The sequence below is a fragment of the Staurois parvus genome, unplaced genomic scaffold, assembly GCF_062004578.1.
Source record: "Staurois parvus isolate SC_StPar_1 unplaced genomic scaffold, SC_StPar_1.0 ptg000202l, whole genome shotgun sequence".
Lineage (NCBI taxonomy): Eukaryota > Metazoa > Chordata > Amphibia > Anura > Ranidae > Staurois > Staurois parvus.
In genome coordinates this window covers 2,102,646-2,119,558 of record NW_028317998.1, presented here as the reverse complement: position 1 = coordinate 2,119,558, position 16,913 = coordinate 2,102,646, and the positions used below count along the sequence as shown (strand labels likewise).

The 16,913-nt window shown below is 47.5% G+C and overlaps 1 long non-coding RNA gene across 1 annotated transcript; it reads right to left on the bottom strand.

Annotated features, from left to right (window-relative positions):
• Positions 1-397: 397 nt before the first annotated feature.
• Positions 398-14,447, bottom strand: LOC149461438 (uncharacterized). Its single transcript, XR_016312852.1, has 2 exons — positions 14,187-14,447; positions 398-4,623 (listed from the first exon to the last, which is right to left on the bottom strand). It is a non-coding gene; the product is annotated as an uncharacterized LOC149461438 (long non-coding RNA).
• Between the last annotated feature and the right edge of the window lie 2,466 nt (positions 14,448-16,913).

Here is a 16,913-nt window from a genome sequence, read left to right as displayed (position 1 = left end):
CGATTCCTGGCTGGAGGACATTCAAGCCTTTCCTTCTCAACATTACCGTCTCTGGCCTTCCCAGACTTCAGTTCTTTCAATTGTGGAGGTTCAGTATCACCTGTGCATGTTACCTAGGGCAGTTTGCATGCAAAAACAGCCTGCGTAGAAGACCTAACACCTCTAGACAGATATTCATCAAGGCATATTGGCATTTGCAAAACTACTCTCAATAGCTGGCCCACTGTGCTTTCATCAGTACATCAAGCAGGGTGCTGTGGTGTTTTCAAGAATCTATGTACAGCACCCTGATGGTCCATTCCATAAGCCAAAATCTGCCTGCATTGCATAGAAAAGCACAGAGATCCAGTGAGGACACAACTGGATCTTAAATAAGGTATGTAATAGAAAAAAAAGGTTCTATTTAAAAACATTTATAAGCATGCTGATGAGGATGAACAAGAGGAACCAAGGAATGACAAATATAGGCACATTAAATGTCAGAGGAAATATACCCAATAATTAAAAGATTCTGGATAAACAAATCTAAGTCCAGTCACCTAAGCAGACATCAGGTTTCCTGTATTCAGGAACAGGCACATATCCAATACATGAATGATTTTGCTGAACTTCCATCTTGTTGTCCAATTATGTAAGCTGGTCATATTTCATGATTCTTGGCAGCAGTAAAAGCTAGAGAAAGCAATGCAGGATGAACCGCAAAGATCAATTTTCTGAAGGTTTATGTTAAACATTTTGCTTGACATCAAAATAGGAAAACCCAAAGTGCCGTTATCTTCAATTTCTGTCAGAGAAATGCAGGACCTTCACATATAATCTTTTAATCAATATGTTTGCTGTGTAGAAAAACAATGATCAGTATTTCACATACCACCGATACAGTTTGCCTTTGAAACATGAGTCACAGCTGGCTGTGGGAATTCAGTCTGTCAATGTCATTAAAGTGTAGAATCCATAGGAAGTCTCCCACGAGGGTTGCAGCAGTTAAGCATGGAAAAAATTCTGTAACTAGCTCGTCTGTACAGGACATTGTAACAATACTTGTTTTAAAGAAGAACTATAGGCAAAACATTTTTTTCATTTTATATAAAGGAGGGTTGTAACCCCTGTCAGATTTTGCCTGCCCTCTGTGTCACATTGAGGAAATGTACCTTCACAGCCTGTCCCATAACCACAACAGGAATTAATAGGAAAGTGAGGAAATCCTTGGTTGTCACCAGAACTACATTTCCCCTCCATTACTGTTCTGGTGACAACCCAAAATTTGAGATTTTATTTTACTTTCGATGATAATGGTAAACATGAAAAAAAAAAAAAAGGTGAATCTCCCTAATGGGGGCACAAACAGCCATAAAAAAAAAACAAAAAAAACCCTGACGTGTTCTAATCCTCTCTACTGTATCCAAAAAAAGTTTTTTAGTTATACTTTTACTCTTTCCCACTGAGCATATACCCATATATTTGGCCTCACGGAAGTGTATCTTTATCCATGGGACTGCATATATGCATTGCTGTGTTTGCACTGAGAGCACGCTGCACAGTGCAGTCCCTGGACAGAGACAGAGCTGTGATAGACAGCTCCGGGTCCTGCATGAAAAAATACAGAGCAGTGTTATCCGATCTCCTGATCGCTGTGCTGGCCTGTGATTGGCTATCACTGTATAGCCTGCCCCGGTTTTTTTTTTTAACCTTGTCTTGATTGGAGAAAAGGTACATTGTATCTTTTATCTGGCTATCGTGGAGATCAGTCACTGTATAGCCTGCCCCTGTTTTTTTTTTTTTGGGGGGGGGGGTTTACCTTGGCTTGAATGGAGAAAAAGTACATTGTATCTTGTTCTAGCTATCACAGAGATCAGTCACGTATAACCTGCCCGTTTTTTGTTTGTTTTTTTTTTATCTTGGCTTGAATGGAGAAAAGGTACATTGTATCTTTTTCTCCTTGCTAGAGGAGAAAAATATAAACAAAGAAGAAGCTGCTAAAAAAATATTATTTAAACTACTTCAGCTCCAGTCCATTTCTGGAACTTTTTGTCCACAAGTTAAAAATCTGTATTTTTTGCTAGAAACTATCTTACAGCCCCGAAACATTATACATATTTTTTAAAGCAGAGGCCCTAGAGAATAAATTGGTGGGTTTTGCATTGTTTATGTCACCTGGTATTTGTTCACAGAATTTTTTTGGGGAAAAACGCTGAATTTTAGTGCAAAAAACCACAATACACAATCCAATTTTCTTGTAAAATCTAAAAGATGTTATGTTGGGTAAATAGATACCAAATATGTCATGCTTTACAATTGCGCAGGCCACGACAAGACAACATACATTTTACTATTCATAGGCAACAATATAAAAGCCTTTACAGGTTACCACTTTAGAATTACAGAGGAGGTCGAGTACTAAAATTTCTGCCCATGATCTGATGTTTGCTGTCATACCTCACATGTGTGGGATGATCATTGTTTGCATGCGAGTGGGACAACCGCATGCGATCGCCTTAGCATGTCAGCATGGGGGGACAGGGACACTTTAATTTTTTTTTTTGATTATTCAATTTATTTTATTTTTACACTGTGGATTGAAATTTTTTAATCACTTTTATTGCTGTCACAAGGAATATAAAAATCTCCTGTGACAGAATTAGGCATGTGACAGGTACTCTTTAAAGAGGGATCTGGGGTCTATAAGACCCCCAAAATTCCTCCTTTGCACTTAAAAGCATTCAAAACACCAAGATCTGTGTTTCTGAATTTTTTATTTTTTTTAAATGGTGACGTTTACTTCTGAGTAAACCGGAAGTGGTGTCCCAGCTTTGTTTGGCTGTCCGGCCAACCGATGGATGTGTCGGCTGGTTGCTCTGTACTGCCGGTGGGAAATCCCGAGAGGGCGGCAGTGGTGGAAGAGAGGGACATCTTCTCCCTCTGCTTGTACAAGCAATCGAGCGGCTAGTTTGCCGCTCATCTTGCTTGTACATAACAGCTGACTATCGGCTCTAAAAACTGGTACCAGTGTAATGCCTGCAGCTGCAGGTATCACTCCAGTATAACCACAGTAAGTCCAGCACCATACAGGCACATCAATGGTCTAGAAGTGGTTAAAATCATACAGATAAAACAGCTGGATCAGGGTTTGTTTTAAGTCAATGTCAGGGTTAGAGTCAAATCAGGATTAAAAAAAAATGCTTATTTAATTTAGTGTCCCTGTATTTCAGGTAGGATAAAAAAACTAATTGTGCACCATTGTTTCTGGACCCTACTACAGGCACAAACAATATACAATATAGATGCATTTCGTTTTTTCTGACTTTAATTATGTTTTATAATAAGCTCCGAGGAGCAGGGCCCTCCTATCCCTCTTGTATTGAACTGTATTGTTGCTGTATTGTCTCCCGTTATATTGTAAAGTGCTGAGCAAACTGTTGGCGCTATATAAATCCTGTATAATAATAATATACACAGAGTGTGGCATCGCTGCGATTGCCTGGAGAAGGGGAATTTGTGTTGGGTTGTTTTCTGGGGGTAGGTCAGGGTCCTGGCAAGAAATATAGTATTAAAAACATTTTTGCGCAAGTTTCCCTTTAATAATAATTTAAAAAAAAAAGGAGATATCCATTATTATTACCAACAAATGAAAGCCCAATTTGTCCTAAAAAAAAGGTATAATCTACCTGGATACACTAAGTAGTTGGGATGATGTGTACAGTTTTACTGACACATGTCAAAGTGGCAAAACTGTGTTCAGGTGTTAAGATTTGTTTTATCTTCTGTCATCAGGGGTTAAACATAAAAAAATAAAAATATACATTTTTTTTTTTTTACTTTTTTTTTTTTTTTTAAATGAAAATAGCCTATTTTTCCTAAATCCCACTTCAACTGGTCACAAAGAATGGCATGCAAAATACATTAAGATAAACCAATGCTTATCTACTTTTTAAAATGTTACTTGCCCACCTCGAAGGCACTGAACAAGTATGTAGCAAGTAAAGCCAGAGTGAAGTTAGAAGCCCTAATCTGCACACTTGTTCCAGGGCAGTGATGTAATGATGAAATTAAATCAGCAAGAGACGGGAAAAAGGTATTCTCAGAAGTAGTCAGCAATCCATTAGTTGCCATACACCTTTCAGTTCCTGTAGCAGAAATCTATAAAACTGTGTGTGGTCCATTCTCAAAGCAAATTTTCACTTTCGATACTCCCCCTGTGAAGGTTCTCCTCCGCAGGAAGACCGTGTTTTCCATGTTTCCCCCATTCCCTCTCTATATACAGGTGGTAGGGGTCATTTTTGGACTCCTGCTTTCTGGATCTGGTATACGCTAGTATAAGCCCCCCTGCCAGGCAGCCATAGAAGATCATTATTAGCAGGATATACAAGTATGCATCATCATTTTCACGATCTTCACTTGCAGGAGGACTCGTGCTATTGGCCTGCTCCAGCTGCTGGAGGATTTGCGTCAGGAGTTTTTTCAAAGTTGATGCATCACTACAGTTAAGATTCATAACGAAGCTTCTCCTTGTCCAACAAATAGGTAATTGTGGGAAAACGTTCCAAACCGCGTGTACAAGGATGGTAGTCACATCACCAGAGGCAGATCCACATCTAGATTTTTCCTCTCCTCACCATGTAGTGCCTGTGAAATAATGAACTCATTAAACAAGGAGAAAATCGGTGTCATTTCAATGTATCTTCTAATATAATATGCAAACTACAATATCATCATCAGTACCACACAAATAGATAATACTGCAGCATGTACACTAATAATATGAAGATTCAAGTGGAGCTCCAACCAAAGCATCTCCTGATTTGGAGAGTACAGAAGTGATGTCACCCTTGTATGTACCTTGCTCCTCCACGGTCATCCGTCAAGACTTTATAAACCCCAGCATTTCAAGGTATGGGGAGTACGTGACTCTCACTTTCCTCCCAAAATGCAGTGTTCAGGGCTGAGTAGCCAACTGCCAGAACTAAGTACTATTATTGGAAAGGGGGAGAAAGTCATGAACCCCATGTAAGCTCCAGAACTGACAAACACAGAGCTTACAGAGGTGATAGACTCAGGAAAATTGTTAACCGCTTCCCGACCGCCCTATAGCAGAAGTACTGCTACAGGGCTGCGCAAAATCACGTATATATACACGATTCTGTATTTCTGGGTAGGGGTCGTGTGCTCTCCCTACCACGCTGCTATTGGCTCCTTGGGATGTCACCCAATGGGTCCCAGCTGCCGACTCTGGGCTGCGACTTCATGATCGTCGGTGGAGCTAACAGGGGAGAGGTCAGTATGTAAACTACACAGATCTCTCCCCTATCAGCAGGAACAGACTGCTTTGTATTACTCTGCACAGCAGAGCAATATAAAGCAGCTTTTTTCCTAGAAAACAGCACACAGTTAACCCTTTGATCGCCCCAGATGTTAACCCCTTCCTGCCCAGTGTCATTAGGACAGTGTCAGTGCTTTTTATGAGCACTGATCACTGTATTGGTGTCACTGGGATGTCACCGTGACACCGAGTCAGTTCCCCCCTAGTATCAGAATGCCCGCTGCAGTCCCGCTATAAGTCGCTCATTGCCACCATTACTAGTAAAAAAAAAAAAAAAATTGCAGTACATATACAGCCATTTGTAGACGCTATAACTTTCAAGAAAACCAATATAATTTACACGTATTGGGATTTTTTTTTTTAGCAAAGACATGTAATAGAATCCATCTTGGCTTAAATTTATGAAGAAATTAGATTTTAAAAATTTTTTTTACTGGATAAGTTTTATAGCAAAAAGTCAAACATTTTTTTTTTTTGCAAAATTGTCAGTCTTTTTTTGTTTATAGCGCAAAAAATAAAAAGCACACAGGTGATCAAATACCACTGAAAGAAAGCTCTATTTGTGGGGATAAAAGGACATACATTTCATTTATGTACAACGTTGCATGACCGTGCAATTGTCAGTTAAAGTAACTCAGATCCGTATCGCACAAAATGGCCTGGTTGGGAAGGGGGGTAAATCCTCTGAAGGGCAAGTAGTTAATGAGGGGCTGTAAATAAAATGGGTATTGCTTTTATTAAGGTACTCCAGGAAAATAACACATTGTGACCACTAGATGGAGCTGACAATCATAAGAGAATCAAAATGCAAACAATATGGGAATCATTAGATGAGCCTGTGCAAACTTGCTTGAGATATCCGCATGAATTATTATTTTGTTACATAGACTGAGTGTATACCTCCAAATTAAAATTTCCATGGACTACAAAATGCAAATATTTGTCTTCTTTTTTAGTGGGAAATGATTCTATATCCAACCAGCACTGCTGCATAAGGAACTTAAGAAGTGGCTTTGAGAAGCTATGAGACGTCTTCAACATTAGGCCCTGTTCACACTTAGACAATTTGGAATTGTATGATTCTGCCCGTGATTCCAAATCGCACTACAATCGCAGCAAAATGCGCGATGCAAGTTTAGGTGCCATTCATCCTTACTGGCACCCCAAGTGTGGTGTAATTTTGCAGTGATTGTCGCAAGTAAAAATGCACCCGTCTCAGGGCCCAAGTTTGGTCCTTGGGCTTCTTTGCTGTGATAAACGCAGGTAGGGTAGCACATTCAAGTGAATTGGATGCTCTATGAACAACATGCAGAATTGCCTGAAAATCACCCACACAAAATTGTGATCGGGAACTTGAGGTCCTAGTACAAGGAGTGTGAACAGGGCCTTAACCACTTCCCATCTGGCCCATGTATATAAACGGCCTAACGGGAGCAGTGCAGGAGCGGGTGGCTGTTTATAAATGGCCTCCCCGCCCCCTGCTTGTGCGCGCCCTGGGAGTGCGCAGCACCACGATCCGGTGCTCGCTGTGTCCAGAGGACACAGCTGAACACCAATCGTTGTACGGGACCTCTGTGTGAGGTCCCAATCGTGATCACTGATTGGCCAATCAGTGACACATGAACAGTAGAAAACAAGATGTCACTTCTGACATCATTGCTTACTACGTGTGAAATCTGCGAATGATCACAGAGGTCACATGGTACAAGGCTATTCACAATAGCCTTGTAACATGACAAGCTGTGACCAATCACAGCTCACACAGTATTTCTCAATGGCTGCAAGAATGCAGCCAGAGAGGAGGAGAAATTATTGCTTTTACAGCCTATGGTGTAAAACAAAAAATCTTCATCACCCTCCACAAGTAGTACAGTGTCACTATGGTGACACTGTACTACTAGGGTGACAGTATGTAAAAAAAAAAAACAAATATAAAAATTAAAATGTAAAAAAATGTTTTTGAAAAATCATAATTTTTGGTTATAAACTAATTTGTTTTTGTTTTTTTTTACTAAAAAGATAACTGAATAAATTTTGGCCAAGATTTATGAAGACATTTTTTAATTGCAAAATTTTATAAGAAAAACACTCTTCAAAATTTTGGAACTTTTTCATTTATATAGCAAAAATAAAATAAAAATCCCAGTTGTGAATAAATACCACCAAAATAAAGTTTTAGCTGTCTCAAAAAAATGCTAAAAAATTCATATGGGTACAGTGTTGCATGACCGCGCAATTGTCATTCAAAGTGTGATAGCACTGAAAGCTGAAAATTGGCCTGGACAGGAAGGGGGTGAAAGTGTCCAAACTTGAAATGGTTACAGGTCCTGATAAATGTGACTCACTATTAGATATATTGGAAAATGTTTGTAAAAGAAGTTGCTGTCACAAAAAACAAAAACAAAAACAAATTTATGGGTTTATATAATATTCTCAAGTCTCAGTGAATACAGAGCTACTAAATCCCAAATCTGACATCTATGAAGATACAAGCACTCTGTTTGCGTTCTCTCATTAAGTACAGCACATGCTCTCTCAAACAATTGCTTCACACTTGGTAAAACTTTTGCAATAATGTATAAGAAAAAGGTCTAGTAAGATCAGTGAAAGATCCCGGTTGCACTGGGTGCGATTTGGCATGCCATGTGACTTGCAAATCGCATGCCAAGTCGCACCCTATTGTCTGCAATTACAGCGGTCATATCAGTGTGGTTCCGACTTGGTTGGAGCCGCACCGATACATGCACTTCTTTTGGTCCATTTGCATTGACATCTGTGTCAGACGTCTTGAAAAATCACACCTGGAATCGGCATCTCACCCGACTATGAAATAGTGCGACTTCACTGTAAGTCGCACAATTTCAAAGTCGGGCTTGATGTGACCGGGGTGTAAATCCTTACTTTCATCACTTCAAACTAGACCAATACCAGGTGCTCAGTCCCACCGCAAACAAGGCAAGATGCTTTGTCTTCTTGCTGGCCATTTCACATCACCGCATTACTGTGGTGTGCCCAGGAAAATGGTACGAAATGTAGTGCAGTGCATCACAACCCACCACCCCGCACTGTGCTGCAGCCAAGAGTACATCATGAAATGTCCCCACCGCAGAATACAATAGCACTGGGCAAGGGATCCCCCATCAGCACTTTGTTTCTGGGGGAATTAAGAGATTTTCTTTTCTGCAACCTATGGCTGCAGGAAAGAACATTGAATCATCTATGACGGGCTTGACAAATTTGCTTTGAGTCTAGGAGGCAGCTAAAAAAGTTAGGAGCCAGGTTTTTTTTAGTGTAGCGTGGGTTGTCAGCGCCCGGGACTTCACACAATGCGATTTGCCACGTGACAATCACAGCAAAACTGCACCACATTTTAGGCTCCATTGCAAAATAATGGCACCTGAACCTGCGTTTTGCAAACACAGGGATTCTGCTGAGATCCCAAAACACCCAGGTGTGAATTGAGCCACCCTGGTTCACACATGCAATTCTGGATTCATTTTGAAACTCACAGATTTAAAAGACAGGCTAGATCAGCAATGGGCAAACTACGGCCGTATACGGCCCGGCGGACCTTTTAATCCGGCCCGCGGAGCTAGGCTCCCGCTAGGCTCCTCTCACAGTCCGCCCTGAAGACCGGTGTAGCATGAAAATCTGTCTCCTACGAGGATCTGTCCCCCTCGACATATCTGCGCATGTGCCGGAGATCGCCGATCAGCTGCTAATGCCTGAAACTGGCACATGCGCAGATACGTCGAGGGGGACAGATCCTCATAGGAGACAGAATTTCATGCTACACCGGAACGGCGCGGGAAAGGGCGAGAGGAACGCGCGGAGCAAAGGTAAGTGAATTGACACAGGGGGGACTTAATATGGGGGATGAATTAATATGGGGAATGAATTACTATAGGGGGGATGAATTACTATAGGGGGGATTAATTACTATGCTTACTATGGGGGAATATTACTATACTTACTATGGATGACACATACACATCATTCATCTACTCTTGGTCCGGCCCCCAGGTCCAATATTTGAACCCATTGCGGCCCTCAAGTCAAAAAGTTTGCCCACCCCTGGGCTAGATATTTTGAGTGTCATTATGAAATTGTCCTGTGCAAGTTTGAAATAGTGCGTTCCAGACTTGCAAGTGATAGAGTGGCATGCGGAGATAAGTGTTCACAAAGGATTGCTATGGACAGGAGTTTTCCCATTGCTATGGACAGGAGCTTGTGATCCCGCTGAAGTCTATGGCAGGCGTGATCCCACAGAAGTCTATGGCGTGTTCATTTTCTAATTGTTTTAAAGGGGCCAAGCAGATTCCTAGCTCATTAGTACCCTCGTTCAGCAGATCCCAAGCTCATTAATCCCCTCGTTCAGCAGATCCCAAGCTCATTAGTACCTGTGTTCAGCTTATTCCCAGCTCATTAGTACCTGTGTTCAGCAGATCCCAAGCTCATTAGTACCTTTGTTCAGCAGATCCCAAGCTCATTAGTACCTTTGTTCAGCAGATCCCAAGCTCATTAGTACCTGTGTTCAGCAGATCCCAAGCTCATTAGTACCTGTGTTCAGCAGATCCCAAGCTCATTAGTACCTGTGTTCAGCAGATCCCAAGCTCATTAGTACCTGTGTTCAGCAGATCCCAAGCTCATTAGTACCTGTGTTCAGCAGATCCCAAGCTCATTAGTACCTGTGTTCAGCAGATCCCAAGCTCATTAGTACCTGTGTTCAGCAGATCCCAAGCTCATTAGTACCTGTGTTCAGCAGATCCCAAGCTCATTAGTACCTGTGTTCAGCAGATCCCAAGCTCATTAGTACCTGTGTTCAGCAGATCCCAAGCTCATTAGTACCTGTGTTCAGAAGATCCCAAGCTCATTAGTACCCTCCTTCAGCAGATCCCAAACTCATTAGTACCCTCCTTCAGCAGATCCTAAACTCATTAGTACCCTCCTTCAGCAGATCCCAAGCTCATTAGTACCCACGTTCAGCAGATCCCCAGCTCATTAGTACCCGCGTTCAGCAGATCCCCAGCTCATTAGTACCCGCGTTCAGCAGATCCCCAGCTCATTAGTACCCGCGTTCAGCAGATCCCCAGCTCATTAGTACCCGCGTTCAGCAGATCCCCAGCTCATTAGTACCCGTGTTCAGCAGATCCCCAGCTTATTAGTACCCACGTTCAGCAGATCCCCAGCTTATTAGTACCTGCGTTCAGCAGATCTCCAGCTTATTAGTAGCCCCCAGCTCTTCTGATCCCCCATTCAGTAGTAACCCCCAGCTCTGCTGACCATCTGGTTTTATGATACTCCTCTCTCTCTGGTCCCTGCTCACCTCCTGCTATGTTGCTCCCATGCATGCTACATCTGCTAGTTGCTCCTACTCTGGTCCCCCAGCTCTGCTGATCCTCTGCTGCTCAGTCCTCTCCCTCTGGTCCCCACTCACCTTCCAGTTTACATCAGTTTTCATGTGTGCTTTAATTAGTTTTATACAGTCAGGTCCGTAAATATTGGGACATCGACGCAATTCTAACATTTTTGGCTCTATACACCACCACAATGGATTTGAAATGAAATGAACAAGATGTGCTTTAACTGCAGACTGTCAGCTTTAATTTGAGGGTATTTACATCCAAATCAGGTGAACGGTGTAGGAATTACAACAGTTTCCATATGTGCCTCCCACTTGTTAAGGGACCAAAAGTAATGGGACAATCGGCTTCTCAGCTGTTCCATGGCCAGGTGTGTGTTATTCCCTCATTATCCCAATTACAATGAGCAGATAAAAGGTCCAGAGTTCATTTCAAGTGTGCTATTTGCATTTGGAATCTGTTGCTGTCAGCTCTCAAGATGAGATCCAAAGAGCTGTCACTATCAGTGAAGCAAGCCATCATTAGGCTGAAAAAACAAAACAAACCCATCAGAGAGATAGCAAAAACATTAGGCGTGGCCAAAACAACTGTTTGGAACATTCTTAAAAAGAAGGAATGCACCGGTGAGCTCAGCAACACCAAAAGACCCGGAAGACCATGGAAAACAACTGTGGTGGATGACCGAAGAATTCTTTCCCTGGTGAAGAAAACACCCTTCACAACATTTGGCCAGATCAAGAACACTCTCCAGGAGGTAGGTGTATGTGTGTCAAAGTCAACAATCAAGAGAAGATTTCACCAGAGTGAATACAGAGGGTTCACCACAAGATGTAAACCATTGGTGAGCCTCAAAAACAGGAAGTCCAGATTAGAGTTTGCCAAACGACATCGAAAAAAGCCTTCACAGTTCTGGAACAACATCCTATGGACAGATGAGACCAAGATCAACTTGTACCAGAGTGATGGGAAGAGAAGAGTATGGAGAAGGAAAGGAACTGCTCATGATCCTAAGCATACCACCTCATCAGTGAAGCATGGTGGTGGTAGTGTCATGGCGTGGGCATGTATGGCTGCCAATGGAACTGGTTCTCTTGTATTTATTGATGATGTGACTGCTGACAAAAGCAGCAGGATGAATTCTGAAGTGTTTCGGGCAATATTATCTGCTCATATTCAGCCAAATACTTCAGAACTCATTGGACGCTGCTTCACAGTGCAGATGGACAATGACCCAAAGCATACTGCAAAAGCAACCAAAGAGTTTAAGGGAAAGAAGTGGAATGTTATGCAATGGCCAAGTCAATTGCCTGACCTGAATCCGATTGAGCATGCATTTCACTTGCTGAAGACAAAACTGAAGGAAAAATGCCCCAAGAACAAGCAGGAACTGAAGACAGTTGCAGTAGAGGCCTGGCAGAGCATCACCAGGGATGAAACCCAGCGTCTGGTGATGTCTATGCGTTCCAGACTTCAGGCTGTAATTGACTGCAAAGGATTTGCAACCAAGTATTAAAAAGTGAAAGTTTGATTTATGATTATTCTGTCCCATTACTTTTGGTCCCTTAACAAGTGGGAGGCACATATGCAAACTGTTGTAATTCCTACACCGTTCACCTGATTTGGATGTAAATACCCTCAAATTAAAGCTGACGGTCTGCAGTTAAAGCACATCTTGTTCATTTCATTCAAATCCATTGTGGTGGTGTATAGAGCCAAAAATGTTAGAATTGTGTCGATGTCCCAATATTTACAGACCTGACTGTATATGTTGCAGATTCCTGCACAGACAAAATATGCACATGATACCTGTATTGTGGTGGGAACAGGGCAAATAGAGAATATATTTAATTTTGCCCTTGAAGAACTTGTGCAGGAAAACTGATGTCTCTGCACCATGGTGTGAATGCGCCCTTAATGTCCCTGATCAGCATCAGCAGACCTTTATATCGCCCTGACCCCAAAATCATTCTCACTAATGGAAGGCTTTGGACTGAAGATGGATTTGTGGACTTTTCACCATGTGAACCTTCCTCCTCATGTCACATTATTGCACAGAACTCCATCCCACCAACCACATTTAGGAGGCAGCTCCAGAATACCCAGTCCCCCCTCCCCCTGTACACATCTATAGAATACTATGATGGGAACTGGCTAAATCCGGATCTCCAGGATACAATAAAACTCCATCTGTGGAGCACAGCTGCCTGACATACCAACAACATGTACTCTGATCAGCTTCCCGACAACGAGCCGCCAGAAGATCCTCACAGGGATGATATACCCACGTCACAGACTACAGGACAAAACACAGATCACCCCAATACACTCAGCACCCATCACCCCAATACACTCAGCACCCATCACCCCAATCACTGATCAAAACCACACACTCTCACCCATCACCCCACACACTAGGCACCAATCAAAACCATACACTCACACCTGGCACCCCAATAAACATGTATGGTTTTGAGCAGCACCCGTCACTCCACACACACTCAGCACCCCAATACACTCAGCACTGATCAAAACCACACACTCAGCACCCATCACCCCAATATACTCAGCACTGATCAAAACCACACACCCAGCACCCCAATACACTCGGCACCGATCAAATCCACACACTCGGCACCCATCACCCCATCCACTCGGCATCCGTCACCCCAATATACTCGGCACCCCAATATACTCAGCACTGATCAAAACCACACACTCGTCACCCCAATATACCAGCACTGATCAAAACCACACACTCGGCACCCCAATATACCAGCACTGATCAAAACCACACAATCGGCACCCATCACCCCAATACACTCGGCACCCCAATACACTCAGCACTGATCAAAACCACACACTCGGCACCCCTCATCCCAATATACCTGGCACCCCTCACTCCAATACACTCAGCACTGATCAAAACCACACACTCGGCACCCCTCACTCCAATACACTCAGCACTGATCAAAACCACACACTCAGCACCCCAATACACTCAGCACTGATCAAAACCACACATTTGGCACCCATCACCCCAATACACTCAGCACTGATCAAAACCACACACTCGGCACCCATCACCCCAATATACCAGCACTGATCAAAACCACACACTCGGCACCCCAATATATTTAGTACTGATCAAAACCACACACAGTCGGCACCCATTAAACTATCCACTCGGCATCCGTCACCCCAATATACCAGCACTGATCAAAACCATACACTCAGCATCCATCACCCAATACACTCGGCACCCCAATATACTCAGCACTGATAAAAACCACACACTCGGCACCCATCACCCCAATACACTTCTCTCCTCTGCCCCCCAGGCTCCATTCATCCTCTCTTAGTCTCAACTTCCCTCTCACCTCCCTGGACCCTCATGTCCGTCAGATCGCAAAATACTCGGCACCCCACACACCCATCACCCCAATACACTTCGCTCCTCTGCCCCCCAGGCTCCATTCATCCTCTCTGAGCCTCATGTTCCCTCTCACCTCCCTGGACCTTCATGTCCGTCCGATCCCAACAAGCGCAGCATTCACGGCTCACAGTACCTCCAGTGTGATTTGTGTCGGGGCGGACCACACCTCCTGTACGGGAGGGGGGCGGATCACTGGGGTCCTGGCTGCCGGGGTCACGTGCTCTCCGGGGGGGCTTGTTGGGACGAGTCTGAGCTGAGAGATCGCACGCAAGGAGGAGGGGGAGGGGGCAGTAATTATGAACCTCTCTACCTCTCCTTGTATTGTGGGGCTGAAGAGAAGTGAAGAAGGTTTGCTGATCTCTCTGAGATGAGGGCACGCTCGGATCCCATCCCCTGAGACGAGAGAACGCGCGGATCCCATCCCCTGAGACGAGAGAACGCGCGGATCCCATCCCCTGAGACGAGAGAACGCGCGGATCCCATCCCCTGAGCCAAGAGAACGCGCGGATCCCATCCCCTGAGACGAGAGAACGCGCGGATCCCATCCCCTGAGACGAGAGAACGCGCGGATCCCATCCTCTGAGACGAGAGAACGCGCGGATCCCATCCCCTGAGACGAGAGAACGCGCGGATCCCATCCCCTGAGACGAGACAACGCGCGGATCCCATCCCCTGAGACGAGAGAACGCGCGGATCCCATCCCCTGAGACGAGACAACGCGCGGATCCCATCCCCTGAGACGAGAGAGCGCGCGGATCCCATGCCCTGAGACGAGAAAACGCGCGGATCCCATCCCCTGAGACGAGAGCACGCGCGGAGCCCATCCCCTGAGACGAGGGCACGCGCGGATCCCATGCCCTGAGCCGAGAGAACGCGCGGATCCCATGCCCTGAGCCGAGAGAACGCGCGGATCCCATCCCTTCAGACGAGGGCGCGCGCGGATCCCATCCCCTGAGACGAGGGCGCGCGCGGATCCCATCCCCTGAGACGGGAGAACGCGCGGATCCCATCCCCTGAGACCGGGGAACGCGCGGATCCCATCCCCTGAGACGAGGGCACGCGCGGATCCCATCCCCCTCAGACGAGGGCACGCGCGGATCCCATCCCCCTCAGACGAGGGCACGCGCGGATCCCATCCCCCTCAGACGAGGGCACGCGCGGATCCCATCCCCCTCAGACGAGGGCACGCGCGGATCCCATCCCCCTCAGACGAGGGCACGCGCGGATCCCATCCCCCTCAGACGAGGGCACGCGCGGATCCCATCCCCTGAGTCGAGGGCACGCGTGGATGGGCATGCGTGGATCCCATTCCCTGAGCCGAGGGCACGCGTGGATCCCATTCCCTGAGCCGAGGGCACACGCAGATCCCATCCCTTGAGACGAGCGCACGCGCGGATCCCATCCCTTGAGACGAGGGCACGCGTGGGTCCCATCCCCTGAGACGAGAGAACGCGCGGGTCCCATTCCCTGAGACGAGAGAACGCGTGGATGGGTACGCGCGGATCCCATTCCCTGAGCCGAGGGCACGCGCGGATCCCATTCCCTGAGCCGAGGGCATGCGCGGATCCCATCCCTTGAGACGAAGGCACGCGTGGGTCCCATCCCCTGAGACGAGAGAACGCGTGGGTCCCATCCCCTGAGACGAGAGAACGCGCGGGTCCCATTCCCTGAGACGAGAGACCGCGTGGACGGGCACGCACGGATCGCCGAGACGAGGGCACGCGCGGATCCCTGAGCCGAGACGAGGGCACGCGCGGATCCCATCCCCCCCCCCCCGGCACGAGGGCACGCGCGGATCCCATCCCCCCCCCCCCCCCCCCCCCGGCACGAGGGCACGCGCGGATCCCATCCCCCCCCCCCCGGCACGAGGGCACGTGCGGATCCCATCCCCCCCCCCCCGGCACGAGGGCACGCGCGGATCCCATCCCCCCCCCCCGGCACGAGGGCACGCGCGGATCCCATCCCCCCCCCCCCGGCACGAGGGCACGCGCGGATCCCATCCCCCCCCCCCCGGCACGAGGGCACGCGCGGATCCCATCCCCCCCCCCCCCCCCCCCGGCACGAGGGCACGCGCGGATCCCATCCCCCCCCCCCCCCCCCCCCGGCACGAGGGCACGCGCGGATCCCATCCCCCCCCCCGGCACGAGGGCACGCGCGGATCCCATCCCCCCCCCCCCGGCACGAGCGGATCCCATCCCCCCCGGCACGAGGGCACGCGCGGATCCCATCCCCCCCCCCGGCACGAGGGCACGCGCGGATCCCATCCCCCCCCCCCGGAACGAGGGCACGCGCGGATCCCATCCCCCCCCGGCACGAGGGCACGCGCGGAACCCATCCCCCCCCCGGCACGAGGGCACGCGCGGAACCCATCCCCCCCCCCGGCACGAGGGCACGCGCGGGTCCCATCCCCCCCGGCACGAGGGCACGCGCGGGTCCCATCCCCCCCGGCACGAGGGCACGCGCGGGTCCCATCCCCCCCGGCACGAGGGCACGCGCGGGTCCCATCCCCCCCCCGGCACGAAGGCACGCGCGGGTCCCATCCCCCGAGACGAGGGCACGCGCGGGTCCCATCCCCCGACACGAGGGCACGCGCGGGTCCCATCCCCCGACACGAGGGCACGCGCGGGTCCCATCCCCCGAGACGAGGGCACGCGCGGGTCCCATCCCCCTGAGACGAGGGCACGCGCGGGTCCCATCCCCCTGAGACGAGGGCACGCGCGGGTCCCATCCCCCTGAGACGAGGGCACGCGCGGGTCCCATCCCCCTGAGACGAGGGCACGCGCGGGTCCCATCCCCCTGA